The sequence below is a fragment of the Aythya ferina genome, assembly GCF_964211825.1.
Source record: "Aythya ferina genome assembly, chromosome: Z".
Taxonomy (NCBI): Eukaryota; Metazoa; Chordata; class Aves; order Anseriformes; family Anatidae; genus Aythya; species Aythya ferina.
The window spans coordinates 81,914,104-81,928,790 of NC_140299.1; the positions used below are offsets into that span (position 1 = coordinate 81,914,104).

The following is a 14,687-nucleotide window of genomic DNA, read 5'->3' on the forward strand; positions in this document are numbered from 1 at the left end:
TGATACCAGACACACATGTACCATTCCCCACAGGACCAGACAGAGAGCCAAAGATTTAAATTATTTACAAAATCAGCAATTCTTTATACTTGCCTTAAAGATTTGAAGGGATGTGGGAGTGCACTAGCCAACTGTGCGACAGTTAATTCTTCTTCTATGCCTCCAGTGTCTATGAGGTAGGTCCTGTTCAGACCCTCCAAGCCAACTCCCAACCTGTATGCTGAAGGTCAGGGATTACAAACATACTGATGTAGTCATACATGAAGTGGCCTGTTACAAGACAACTAATGTCAATTAAGCTTTAGAAAAAAATGGTACTTAGTAAGACGGAGTGTATCATCAGTCTGTTTTATAAGCATTGAAAGTAACATTTAGATGTATGGTCTTAACACCTAGCTATCATGTAAGCAGAATTTCAGTTATACCAGTATATTCTCCTAAGAATTACTCCTATTAAAAACAGTTTTAATTTTATAATAGAGCTCTATAAATGATTTTAAAATACTTATGCTTGTAAAATGAGCATTTACCTGTCTGTTGGCTGCAGAATTACACTGCAGTGTTTTTAACTGAACTTTAAAAACCTATCAGTGAGCGTCCACTTTCTACCACCAAACACTTTAGTGTGTTAGTTTGTAGGCTTCTTGTTTTTGTTTGCTTTTTATTTTAAGTTAAAATGCAGCCTTTGTGACAGAAGTCACAAATACATTTAGCATGTTATGAAATGCACTTTCAGTGTAATATTATTCCATGGTCAAAATTCCTAATGTAATGTAAGTTATATGCAAAATTAGTCATCAGCAATTGTGCTGCAGTGTGGTATCCCCTGGAGAGTCTGGATCAATCAGTTTTAATTATCAGTTGTCACTTAACCATTCAGCCTTCAGAAAAACTCAAGTCTCCACCCTCATCAACTTTTCCTTTAGCATTAGCTTTAGTGTCTAACAGTCCTTACAGTTCTCATGAATTGGTATTTCATTTGTAACCTCTTTAACTGCTAGTCTATGATACTAGAAATTAATGTAGATAAAAGCCACAGAGGAAACAAAGACTACAAAGAAGCCCAAATTCCATAATTATGTAGCAGATAATTTAATTGACTGTAAAGAAGAAGATTGTGTGAAACCAAGTGGTGATGAAGAAAAAGATCAGGACTAAAAGGTGAATTATTTTTTTCTAAACTCCTACGCAGGTGATCTGTGTTTTACACAGTATACATTTCAGTAAAGAAAAGTATGCCAGTTAATAGACATAGCTAATGCAGCTTGGACATTTTTGAAATAGTAGAACTGAAATCAACAAACTTTGTTTGAGTTCTTTTATCCACCTCTCACATAAGCAAAAACTGCTAAAGCATTTATAGTGTATGTGAAGCTGCTAAGTGAACCTGTAAGGCTTGTGGATCCTTATTTTAAACAAGGCTGTAATTGTGGTCAGAGGTCCAAGAAAAAGGGAAGAAAGAATATTAAGAAAAAGTACAGCAAAAGATATTAAATGAAATTTGTAGGAGGAGAGGAAAGGGTAGAAGAAAGTGTGAACAAATTGTGTGATTTCTGTTTCATAAGAACAAAAATAGACCATCTCTGGAAGGAAAATAAGTCCATGCTGTCCTGCAAATGTCAATTGTCCTGCAAATGCCCGTAAGAATATGCTAGAAAAAGCACAGGCTGAGACTTAAGAGAAGTCTAGAAGATGTAGATGAAATGTGTTTTTTGAAGAGCAACATGAACAGCTGTGTCCAGAGCAAAAAGCCTTTTGTTCATGCAGGGCTGCTAGATTCACGGAAAAAAAGACCAAAAGTGTGCAGACAGATTATTTTACATACCTGTTTATACTTAAAGAAACACATATCCAGTGAAGAAAGAAGTAACTGCAATACAGCTGAAGGAAAATTCTTTGTGGGAATTATCCAAAGATCAGTATAGAAGTAATAACCTGAATATGAACATCATCCTTATTACTTACAGGATGGGTATTGATACAGATCTCAGTGTGGAAACTTAAGATTTGATTGCTAAACAAGGTTGTTAAAGAAAAGATTTTTTGAATGCAAATGCTTGAAGTTAAGATCACAGAATAGGAAAATCATTTACATTGTAAATGCATCAAAGTTATATGTAAAAAAATATGTTGAAAAGATAATTTTTCAGTCTTTCATAAAATGGAGTACTTGAAGGAGGAAGCAGAATACTAGGTTTTACTGTGAGTTAGTAAGCTCTTACTTCAGAGAAAATACAAACAAAGAAAAGCACAAGCTAATTTTGCAGCAAGAAATCTATTTTAATATTTCCAAGAGTTTTTATTTTATTTTCTTGATTGCATGACAAAAAGTTAAAACACTGACTAGAGACTGATTTATATGCTGTGTATGTACATATTGCAACATTAAGCCTGAATCTCTTATAGCATTATATATGCTGGGATCACTGTCTGAAACATCATTAATGAAATTAGAAAATATGTTATTAGAGAATTAAGGTGTTAAATATGTTTTCGTAGGTATTAAACTGCTATAAAATACTCTTGCATATTAGCGGTAGTATCAACAGATAGTAAACTACAATTCTGGGTTTATATATCCACTATCTAATTGTGTTGTGGGAACTGGTGACACAGTTACTTATAAAAATCAGAGAATTTTGGATTTCTGTTTAATCTTAGTGAACAATTGGGCAGCACCATTTGCCTGTGACAGGAGGTGTAGCATAAATAATTTTTACAAAAACAGCAGTACGAAAGTAAGCAGTAAGAAATGCAAGATAATTCTGTACTGCTTAAAGGGCTATCTCATATTTTTCCCATCAGATAGAACCAGTCTAAAGATTATTATTATTATTTTTATTTTTTTAGATCAATAGGATTTGAAACAATTGAGGATGTAGTTGAGGTCTATGAAAGTGGGTGCTTTGTGTTCATATGTTTTGTAGTCAGAAGAAAGACTAAGCAGCAGCAAAATGTACCTTTTAAAAATTATTATTATTATTATAATTATATAAAGGGAGTTCAATATTATAGAGGGAAACTGAAGACATGCCACTATTCTGAACATGTAGAATGTGGAGTGATTTTATATGTATGATTTTTTACACCAGTCTGTAAAAACTGTAACATAAAGACAAGAGACAATCAGACTCAAATGAAATACAAAGGATAAGTTTCTATTTTATTCAAAAAAATATATAACAGCTAGATTTCTTTCTTTTCAATGACAATGCCTTTTTAAATATGGAGAAAAAGATCTGGACTTGTTAAAATCCCTAAAATTTATCTTTTGAAAAAAACTTTTGATTTTTTTTTTTTTTTTTAAGAGATAAGCTTTTCAGATATTGATAACCTTTTTAAAATAGATATCCATGTGTATGTTAGCTTCCATTTATATACAGAAGAATGCATTTGATAATATCTAGAATATAAAATTGTAAAGAAGGTTGTGTGATAAGAGAAATTCTGGCATACCTATTAAATAAAAAGAGACTGAAAAGACTTCATATTTTCAGTTTAAGGCCAAAAAGAGGGAAATTTATGAAATTTTAACGTGTTTTTGGCATTTCATAATTAATCTGGTGGCAAAGAGGATTAACTTCTTGTCTCATAAGATGTTCCAGTGAAAGTTAAAAATGCTCAGCTGAACCTCCTTTCCTTTTCTACTTCTATTAAATTACTCAAAATTACATGCACACACACAAATATTCTAGAATCTGATCTCATCCTAAGGTTAGGAAACCTTGATAAGAGTATATTGTCTTCGGCAGTTGTGGAACTGAACTGTTTCCCCAGAGGAAGGTTCTGTCGAGTTGAGATGGTCGAGGCTGCTCTCCTACTGGCAGAATTGCACGTTATAGAAAGAGATTTTTCCTCTCATGACCTGAATTCTGTGTCCTTCATGCCAAAATATGAGGAAATACTAGTGATATCACGAGACAAGCACAGCTTCTGTTGAAACCACCTGGGAATGAAAGTTTGTGAAACACAGAAAAGTATATTGCATTTTAGCAAAAACTACTTATCAGTGGAAAAATGTACATAAGTAGAACTGACTGGAGTTAGGACAAAGCTCCTGCTTGGTGAAATAAAGACAGCAGAAATGATAATAAGAAATTTGGCTTGGAAGAGACCTCTGGCAGCCATTCAGTCCAAGCCCCTTTCAGAGCAGGTCCACTTCAGCAGTGACTTAGGTGGCTCAGGATTTGTTTGTGCATACATCCATGGATGAGGGTGCTGCAACCAGCCCACGCAACCTGTTCCAGTCCCTCACGACTCAGACAGAGAAGTTTAAAGAAACTATGTGCACTTTAAACTCCTCCTCCTGTAACTTGTGACGTGTCCTTTTGTCCTCCTGTCCTTTCTCTGTGCACCTCTGGGAAGGATCTGGCCCCATCTTCTCTGTAACTCTACTGTAGGCTGTGGAAGAGGGCAGTCGGTTCCCCCTCAAACCTCTGCTCCAGGGTAAGCCATTCCAATTCCTTTAGCATCTAGTCCTGGGTATTGTTGTCCAACCCCTAATTTTTGTGGCCATTGTCCTGGTTTCAGTTAGAACAGAGTTGATTTTCTTCCTAGTAGCTGGTAGAATGCTGTGTTTTGGCTTAGGATGAGAAGAGTGCTGATAACACCCTGATGTTTTAATTGTTGCAGAGCAGTGCTTATACCAAGCCAAGGACATTTCAGCTTCTTGCTCTGTCCTGCCAAGGGGCAGGCTGGGGGTGCAGTAAGAGCTGGGAGGGGACAGACCCAGGACAGGTGACCCAAACTAGCCAAAGGGGTATTCCATACCATCTGGGGTCATGCTAAACAATACATAGGGGTGGCTAGCTGGGGGAGGGGCCTGGACTGCTCAGGGTTAGGCTGGGCATCGGTCAGTGGGTGGTGAGCAATTGCATTGTGCATCACTTGTTTGTACATATTATTATTAGTAGTACTATTATCATAATTGTATTATTATTATTATTATTATTATTATTATTATTATTATTATTATTATTATTGTTACTATTATTTTCCTGGCTTATTAAACTGTCTTTATCTCAACTCACAGGCTTCACTTTCCATTTCTCTCCCCTGTACCAGAGAGGGAGGGGGGAAGGTGAGCGAACGGCTGCATGGTGTTTAGCTGCTGGCCGGGTTAAACCACGACAGCCATCCTCTTTCTTCAGTATGTGTGTCTCTGTCTTGGAGGCAATGAAGGTGACACAATATTTCATATGCAGCCTCATCATATTCTGGTAGAGAGAAATAACTGTGTCCCTCAATGTTTCTAATACAGCCCAGCACATGGTCTTCATTGCCATGAGGACAGACTGGTGGCTTGTTGTCAGCTTCTCCACCAGGATCCTCAGGTTCTTTTCTAACACTTTGCTTTGTGCCATAGCAGTTTGAGTTTTCCTTTCCTTTACAAATGTAGAATGGAGCACTCTGACCCTGTTAAAATGAAACTCTACAATTAAAATCACTGCAGTTTCCAGCACTGGCTATTTAAAATCAGTTCACAGGACATTTATTTTTAAGTGACTCATCATAAAAACGATGCTGTAAAGTCAAAGAGCACTCACACTTAGTGACAAGGGATAGACGCATGGTTTTGTGAGACACTCAAACCTTCTTTACAAATATTGCAGGTCTTATAGATAGCTTTATTGGTGCTTTGTACTTCTGACAGTGTGGGTGAGGTAAGAGGTGCTTCTTTCATAGCACACAATCTGTGTTAGGTAAATTCTGCAAATATCTACCTTTTTAATGCACACAAAAAACATATGAAAAAAAACAAAACACAACAAACTGATTATTTAAGAGAGTTTTTTATTCAAAGAGAATGAAAGTGTAGAGAGTTGTGCAAGAGCTTTTACTGGATTTAAGAACTGATGTGGGGCCACATCCAGAAGGAGAGCTTAAAAAGTGGTATTTGGTGGCCTCACAGGCTTTGATGTCTGCCCCAGATGTGGAACAAAGTGGGTGCGTTCCCTGATCTTGGTCTGTGTGTTGAGACCAATACCCATGGGATGAATTTCTGGTGCTTGGCACCAGGAGGGTTTACAGATCTGCTTAGCACCTGCAGACGATGTGACCTGGACCCCTCTGCAGATGACCCCGTGTAAGACTTGGTGACACTGCTGGAGGGACAGGTGGTGGCAGCTGACTAAAAATCCAAGAATCTTTCCCTGGGTATTTCCAACAATACTCTTCATTTCTGTGACTGATTAAGGGCTTGTTTTCGTGCAGCATGGGGACAGAACAAATTTGGACTTGGCAAGGGTAGAGGCTTCCATTTCAAACACAGTGTAGATTTATCCTTAAACTACATGTGTCTCCAAGCAGAAAACTGGCAAATATAGACTGTTCTATAATGGGTACTTTTATTCCAAATAAATAATATTCTTCCTGAAAGCTGGATTGTCTCCCTTCCCCAGCAGAGAGGGATGTGCATGTGATTTCACTTTGGATTCATCTAATCTAACTACATATCATTTAAGCAGTGACAAATCAGGTGATTAAGAGCTAAGCAAACATGACCAGGTGAAACTCCCCTCCTCTTCCATCCGTATTTTGGCTTTTGCTGGAGTAAACTTGCTCAAAAATAGTTTATGCAGTTGTATTAGTTTGCCATACCTTGTCTTCCTGGCCGTGTAGCAGTCTACATACATGTCACTCTCAGCACTTCACTCTTCCCGTATCTTCTGTATATATATTTTTTTCCATATGGTAGTTGAAAGTAACGAGAACATTGTCTGAAGGCGTCTCTCTTTCTGTTGCTGTTCCTGGATATTTCACATCTCGAGTCCTTGATGCATCATTTAAAATATACGCCAACTGCTTTTGGGTAAGCTCCTGGGTTTAAAAGTAAATTACAGTAAATCACAAATAATTGGTATTCAGCACTCAAATAGCAATTTCACACTATGGCTTATCCCTGTGACACTTCTCCCTAAGGGTCTTGAGTACCTCAGAATATTTATCCCATCAAGTTCATGCAAACTATTTAAAATTACTCCATTTGTAGCTATTATTAAGTGTTGTGACATGCTCTGATTTTTCTCTGCAATTTTTTTTTCTTTTAATATTTCCCATGGGAACTGAACAGTCAGAAGTCCCTTCGAGCTTAAGAAAGGGTGGATTTTAATGAACTGCCCAGAGAATGGCTGTTTGTGCTCAAGTGGAGTTAATAGGTTTCAACAGCAACCCCACAATGGCTTGAAACAATGAGGTGTTTGAGTCTAAATGGATTTTACAGTATTGTACACGAATGTGATTTTAAAATTCATACAAAAACTTTCCCATATTATGTTCCTGCATATTTCATTCATATTTTAGTATTGCATCTTTTGCTTCATTATGCTATATGATAGTGCCACAGTACTTGCTGTAGCCATAGGTACTACTGACACAGTAATAAAAAAGCCATGCAGGATAATGAAGGTACACAGCTCCTGATTTCAATGCATGACCTTTGTAAATACTATAATGGTAAATGAGAGCAAGTGTTGGCAGGCTTTGCATTTCCTATTTTTATTTTAAGAGCTTTCTTCATCTATATATCTCAACACCCATTTGTTTTCTGGGAAGATAAACGTAAGGAGTGCCTCCCTGTATCCACCAGCACACCTGTCTGCTGCCAACACCACACCATCCCCAATGTTGAGCCTTATCTTCTCTTTAAAGGAGTTTTTAATATGAAAACACCATTCTTTTAAATTGAGTTGAAAAACAAAGTCTGAGTACTATTAAAATGCCAATATTTCCAGACAGTGCTATTTTATTTATTTATTTATTTATTTATTTCCCTGGGGTAATGCCTTGCACAAAGGTACATGTACTGAACATCTTCTAAACAGCTAGCAAACAAACTGTTACTAGTATAGCTTCATTGTCACTTGCTTCCATTTTCTGGTCAACTTATACTACTTCTGAGCTTGTTTTATCTTCAACCTTATTTTATGTACTATTCTGCTTTTCTTTTTTTCTTTTCTCTCTCTTTTTTTTTTTTTCTTCTTTTTTTTTTTTTTTTCTTTTCTCCTCTCTGACCTGTGTTAGACAATGATAAATAGCTCCTTCCTCCAGCCTGGCTTTCTAACTGTGCTGTGTTTCACACCTCTTCATTTTTCTATAAATTATGGAAGAATAGCTCTTTACAAAGTTAACAGCAGCACAGTTTGTCAGCTTTGCCTGCAGGATTATTTTGCATGGGCTCAACGTCACCATTAAAATGGAGGATTTAAAAAAAGAAAAAAAAAAAAAAAAGCATCCTTTGTCCTGCTATTTCTCTTCCCCGTACTTTGTCCCCCTTCTAAGTTGTCATTACTCTTGGTAAACAAAGGGAGGTTCGGGCAGCGACTGCTATCTGTGAACCGTCCTGCCTTCTGACAGCTCCGAAGATGAAAGGTCCCCACTGGCACTTACTGTAGCTGCGCTTGATTGAATCCTGCGACTGTTTCCCTTTGCTGTGCAGTGGGACGGTGGCTGTGTAACTTGTGTCTCCAGTCTGCATCACCAGGGAGCTCTGGCGTCTTTCCAGCATCTTCAACATTTGTATAATGTTCCGCGGCAGGAGCTCGTCTTTTATCTGCAGCTCAGGCACTTTCTTCTTGCTACCCTACAAGATTATCTCCTACCACTGGCGACAGACCTCGAATCTCTTTTCCTCAGATTAAAGTCTGTAAAAGGATTTGTTTTGAAATGTTGCTGCCTGTTTCATTGCAATAACTCTCATGCTCCTTAGAAGCAGGAGAAATTGGTTGAGAACTGGATTGCAAAATGTCTCTTGGCAAAGATGGTGGCAATGCCTGCTGGATGGCGACGCACATTTTCTTATTTGAATCATATTTTGATTTGTGAAACCCTTGCTAGTGCTGTAGACAAAACATCTTTATAAAAATAAAAAATAAATAAATAGAAACTGCATCCAGTGACCTGGCAATATCTTCAATTATTATTATTATTTTTTCTTCACAATCACATGTGCCACTAAACAGAGCTGGACAACTATACCCTGATCTTCCCTTTCAGATGTGATACTCTTCCAGATATCACCATACTGTGTCTTTTAGCCTGGTCAGCTTGCATATAGTGTAGCCAACGTGTGTTTTGTTCCACAGAAAATCAGCAATTAAAAATAACAAGATAAAGAACTAGATTAATTTGCTAAATCTGGCAACTCTTGTTTAGAACAGATGTGATGGTTCCCATACTGTGAGACCTAGGAGAGGAAGTTTCCTTCTCCAAGTGGACACTAAATTTGGCTGTCCAATTTGGCTGTTTGTTTATAGATTTTAAAGTTTAGATATATTTTTTAGATATCTACATTTGTGTTCTCAATTACCTTAAGTCTTCAAGCACTGAAAAGGAAAGCTATTTTATATTTTAAGGAGATTTTTACTTTTAGATCACTAGTTCAACTTTGATTTATGACTTTAATATTGAGAATAGTATAGAAGAACAAAGCTGTGGCTGTGTGCAGAAAACTAGAAAAAGTCCAAAGAACTGTCAGCCTCTTGTAAGGGACGAGCCAGAACATAAAAATTAAAATCTGTTGTTAAAATGTATAATACATTTTTGGTTTTGCTTCTGGTTTTGTTTTCCCCTGAAGAGAGCTATTCTTTAAGCATTGAAAAAAGGTATAGATTACTTTCAGTAAGGGAATTTTGAGCTGATGCTATGTAGGTGAGTATGTACAAAGAAAACTGCTTTCTTTATATTTGTCTGTACTTTTTTTTTTTTTTAATTTCATTTTTTTTCCCCATTTTTTTTTCTTCCATTTTGATTCCAATGGGGTTATGTTTAGGGACGTAACTGAATCAGAACTCCACTTTATTTGTTAATGTTTGCAAATAAAAATATTTCAATATATAACCTGCTATAAAATAGCATTTTGACCCTCATGTTTATATCTTGTGTATTTATTAAAGTAAATGTGAGCATGTGAGCTTCCATTAGACAAGCCAGATGAAATTTATGTCCTTTGAAATACCAGTGGCACCATGACAAGCTGCTTCATATTCAACCACGTCTTCTCTTCAGTGAAGTGGCAAAAAGCCTGAAGAACAGACTTAATTTTCACATGCACAAGTGGAAATGAAATGGTCTTATTTTTACTACGTCACAAAATGCAACTTCCACGAGCTTTGTACAACTACTGTCTCGGTCTGGTGGAAACCTTTGTACAAGAACATGTGAAAAAGTCGCAGGTCGAGCACCATGAAGCTCCTGGGCTGTAGCTGCATTGTGCACTGAGAGCTTTATTCCTGCAGTCAGCTGGTAGCCAGGAGAGCGTGCAACACAAAGCTTACTGATCAGAGCTGCGCAGGTTTGTTTTGCAATAATATCATTTATTATTATTATTATTTTTTTTTTTCACCAAAATCCCCTAGAGGCCTAAAAGAGTTTGTTATCTGTTCTTGACTCGTACTTCATAAAAGGCTTTCATGAGATCTGACCTACAAGGAAGCTTTTAGTTCCTTCTTGAGTCTGATTGCATTATAGTTTGAGATCAATGATGAGATCTTGCTTTGAACTCTTGCAGTAAATAGACCTGAGAAAAATCTCGCTATAATTAGTTTTTCCCTTACCCATAACATTGACTGCAGGATTAGGGATCAATCTAGCAATTTATTGAGTACTTATGCAAGTTGCTGAGCACTCTGAGCTCCCACAGATGTCAGCTGGATTTGAATAATGATGGCTGAATTAAGTGCCACAAGAATATTAAAAATAGGGTTTATAAATCAGTCTTTTCCCTTATTACTGATAGTGGTTATTGCCACTTATCACACTGAGCTTTCCTTTCTTTAACCTGAAATTGGCACTGAATGCACAGATAGATTTAGATCTGGCATTATGTTAATAAAGAACACCTATTTTATGAAAAGCCTCATACACCATCCATGGAACTCTTTTTAGACAGAAGAATGAAGGAATTAGATAATGTATTCTTTAATTTTGGAATAAAAACCCTCTCAGAATTGATGGAGAAGACACATGGGTAGCTTGTGTCTACTAGGCCTGATAAGGCAAGTTTATTTTTTGTGTTTTATTTACTGTTGGTCAGAAAGAAAATAAGTATTACTGGTGAAAATTTGTAAGTATACTTGAAAACAGATTATACACATTTTATTTCATTCTAAGGAGAGAGAAAAAAAAACATAAATCCTGCAGTATCACAGTAATTTAGTATGTTATTTTTTGAAAAAATAGTTTTCATTTAAAATTTTCAATCTGTCAAGTTAAGGCGTGTTGTAAGAAAATACAAGTTTTGAACCAAAAATCCAAAGCAACTATATGTAAACAGCTGATGTGGTGCTTGACATGTTTACCTTTAGGTGGTGACTGCAGCTAGGACATTTTGGGGGATTGATTGATTGTTCAGCCCAGAAAAGAGGGACAGGAAAGAAGCAAGAGGGAGAAATATTTGACAGTCCACTCACTGTAGTTCATTTTATTAAAGTTTAAAATGCGATACTTGTAGAGTACTCTATTAGCTGCAGTGATCTCTGGCAGAGGTGAATTAGCAGAAGCCAGAGCGGATAAACAACAACGGAGAAAAGAAATCGTTTCAGACCTTGATTTGCTTGCAGGATTTCAGCAGGGCACTCCCAGGAGCCCAGGAGTTCTCCCTTCCAACCCACCGGTGGCTGACAGTGCTGTCATATGTCTTGTTCGTGAATTATCAGGTGAAGTACATTGGGCTGTGACTCTTCAGTAGGTGTAAATCAGTGGGCTGTCACTGAACTACATAGCTCAGGATCTGGCCTCTGCCTGCTTGCATGCTTTATAGCTAGGCTTCGGTGAATAATGCAAAAACAAAACCAAAAATCCATAAACAAGCCCCAAAACAAATACTTACGTGCATTTAAAGCACATTCTTACCCACGTTTGTATTTTCCTTCAGCACATGCTATGAGATTTCCTGACAAAAGAATGAGAAAAGCAGCCATCAGTCACATGTGTGAATAGTTAAAGAAACTGCATCTTGAAATTTCCCTGGCACGTATGTGTGCAGAAAGTGATTCCTTATGCAGCGAAGAGCAGGGGACACGCCACTGTTAGTTAGAGCTCAACAGCAAAGTTTGGTCAGTCTTAATGTTTGATGAATTCACAGGACAAGTAATTAAAAAAGTAAATATGAATAATGAGGACATTTTGTTGAATGTTACATTTTTTTTTTCCCCGATTATAAAGACTTGTATAAATTGATTAAATTTCTTCCTGTAATTTTTACAAGAATTAGTATTTCTCACTGGAACTAATGCATAAATGATACAGCATGCAAAGATATTGATTGATTTCAGTGGGCATGAGGTTTTTACTATCATCAGCTTCCAAGGGACAAAATGAGTATTACATGAAATACAATGAAAAATGAAAATGTTCAAGTATGTGCAAAACCACTACTATTTTATAAATATTTGTCTTACTAACACATGGGCTGGAATAAACTATTTGATGCAGTAACTTTTCAAATGAAACAACAAAAAAAGTGATCTTCCAAAATCTCAGTAGCAGAAGAAGACAGCACTCACGTGTATTTATGAATAATCTGATTTATGCAGCAGATATAAAATTTAAGTATATAGTTTGGTGATTTCTCAGCTAATCATGCAGTTTGCAAATAATCATCCATTATAACCCTTATAACATGCAGCTTGGAATTAAACCTTTAATTTTCTCTGTAACTGAAAGTGCTAAGTGAGTAATTAAAATAAAAAGGCCTGTTCTGTGAGTTTAAAGAAAACTTCACCAAATCCATCTAACTCAAATTTTCAGATGACTTTTGAGCATACTGGGTTTTCTAGCAGCTAACTGAAAAACATCTGTGGCTGCAGACTTGGGAAAAAGACTGTTGTTTCCTTCTGTGCAACAGTGCAATGACTTGAAGGTTGGCAGAGCACTTGCTGTACTTGAAGGTTACCCCCACATTAATTGTTTCTTCAACAGGATCCTCTGATGTACGGTAAGTTAATATTCACATCGACAGTGCATATATTGATTTATAAATACACTTTTCAGCAGAGCTAATAATCTTATTAGCTTTTGCATGAGATAATCAGCATTGCAGCAAGTAATTCATGAATTTTATGAGATTGTTGGATTTTTAACTGTCATGGGAGCTGCAGACTGCATGCAATTGGTAATGCATGCATCACCACATGATGGCTAATGAGGCAAGGTAAAGAAGTCGAAAATTTTTTCATTCCCTCAACATGTAGCTGGTGTGTGATGCCAGATGTAAAATCATTGATGTACTTGCCAAATTCCCAGGATCATGTCATGATTTATTCAAACTTAGACAATCAGGATTAGGTCAATCTTTTGAAAATGGTCAAATTCAAGGAGACTGGTTAATAGATAAGTAGGAGCATTGCTTGTAAATAAAACATTGAATATATGTTGAAAATGAAATTATTATTTACAACTTGCCTTTTTTAGGTCACAGTTGTTCTCCTCTGAAGGAAGAGCTAATGACTGCAGTTCTTAATCCCCAAACTCCATCAGAATGTCTTTATAATGAGACACATAAATTCATAAGAGCTATAATTGAAAGAACTGTGGCATTCTGAGAAAATAATACAAACGCCTCTCCCAACACGCAGCGTATTTTATAAGAAACAACTGTTTGAATACTTGTGACTCTTTCCTTGTGTTCTGCATACAATGCAATGAAACTGACTGATGTATAATAAATATCTGAGGGGGAGAATGAGATTACCATATCAAAATATAGAAGTATACCTAGATAACTAAAGTGAGTCTGGTGGTGATAGTACTTTCCAGTTTGTTGAAACATAGCAAGAAACATTTAGAATGATTGAATCTAATATTATAAGGTACAAAGTTAGCTCAGGTTTGTTGTTAGTGCATTAAACTCAGAAGATGCACATGGTTTACATAAGGTATATTTTTAAATATATCTTTCTCACAGAAATGCTTTTTCACGACTATTGTCTTTAGAGACTCAGCATTTGGTAACATACCCCACATACACGAGTTCTGCTTCCTGGAATAAGAGCAGATAAATTAACTGTAATTTATTTTCTTATCTTTTTAGGTGAGATTACACTTTGACAAACTGCCTGATGGATCAGTAACTGAAGAGACATCTAAATTGCAATTAAAGCAAAAATAGGGTTTTGTTGTTGTTGCTTTTCTTTTTGCTCCTCTGGACCAACCAACCAACAAACCAACAATAAAAACACCATAAAATTCACTCCAAGGTGTTTTTTGAATCACAGCATGGTTGAGGCTGGCAGGGTCCTGAGGAACTCATCTGGTACCACCCCTGCTCCAGCAGGGACACCCAGAGCAGGGTTCCCAGGCCACTGTCCAGCTGGGTTTTGAAGATCCCCCGGGACAAGATCCCACAGCCTGTCTGGGCAACCAGTGCCACTGTCCATGACCTGCACAGCACAGAAGTGCTTCCTGGTAGTCAGAGGGAGCTTCCTGTGCTCCAGTTTGTGCCCACTGCCTCTTGTCCTGTCCTTGGGCACCCCTGACAGGAGCCTGGCTCTGTCCTGTTCCACCCTCCCTTCAGGTATTTATGGACTCTGATGAGATCCCCCTGAGCCTCCCCTTCTCCATGCCGAGCAGTCCCAGCTCTCTCAGCCTCTCCTCACAGAAGAGGGGCTCCCATCCCTTGATCAACCTGTTGTCCCTCTGTTGGAGTTTTTTCCACTACATTTAGGACCTCCTTGTACTGGGGAGCCCAG

The 14,687-nt window shown here is 37.2% G+C and overlaps 1 long non-coding RNA gene across 1 annotated transcript; it reads left to right on the top strand.

Annotated features, from left to right (window-relative positions):
* Positions 1 to 4,340: 4,340 nt before the first annotated feature.
* LOC311427009 lies at positions 4,341 to 14,158 on the top strand. Its single transcript, XR_014687159.1, has 3 exons — positions 4,341 to 4,446; positions 11,559 to 12,934; positions 14,030 to 14,158. It is a non-coding gene; the product is annotated as an uncharacterized lncRNA (long non-coding RNA).
* The last annotated feature ends 529 nt before the right edge of the window (positions 14,159 to 14,687 follow it).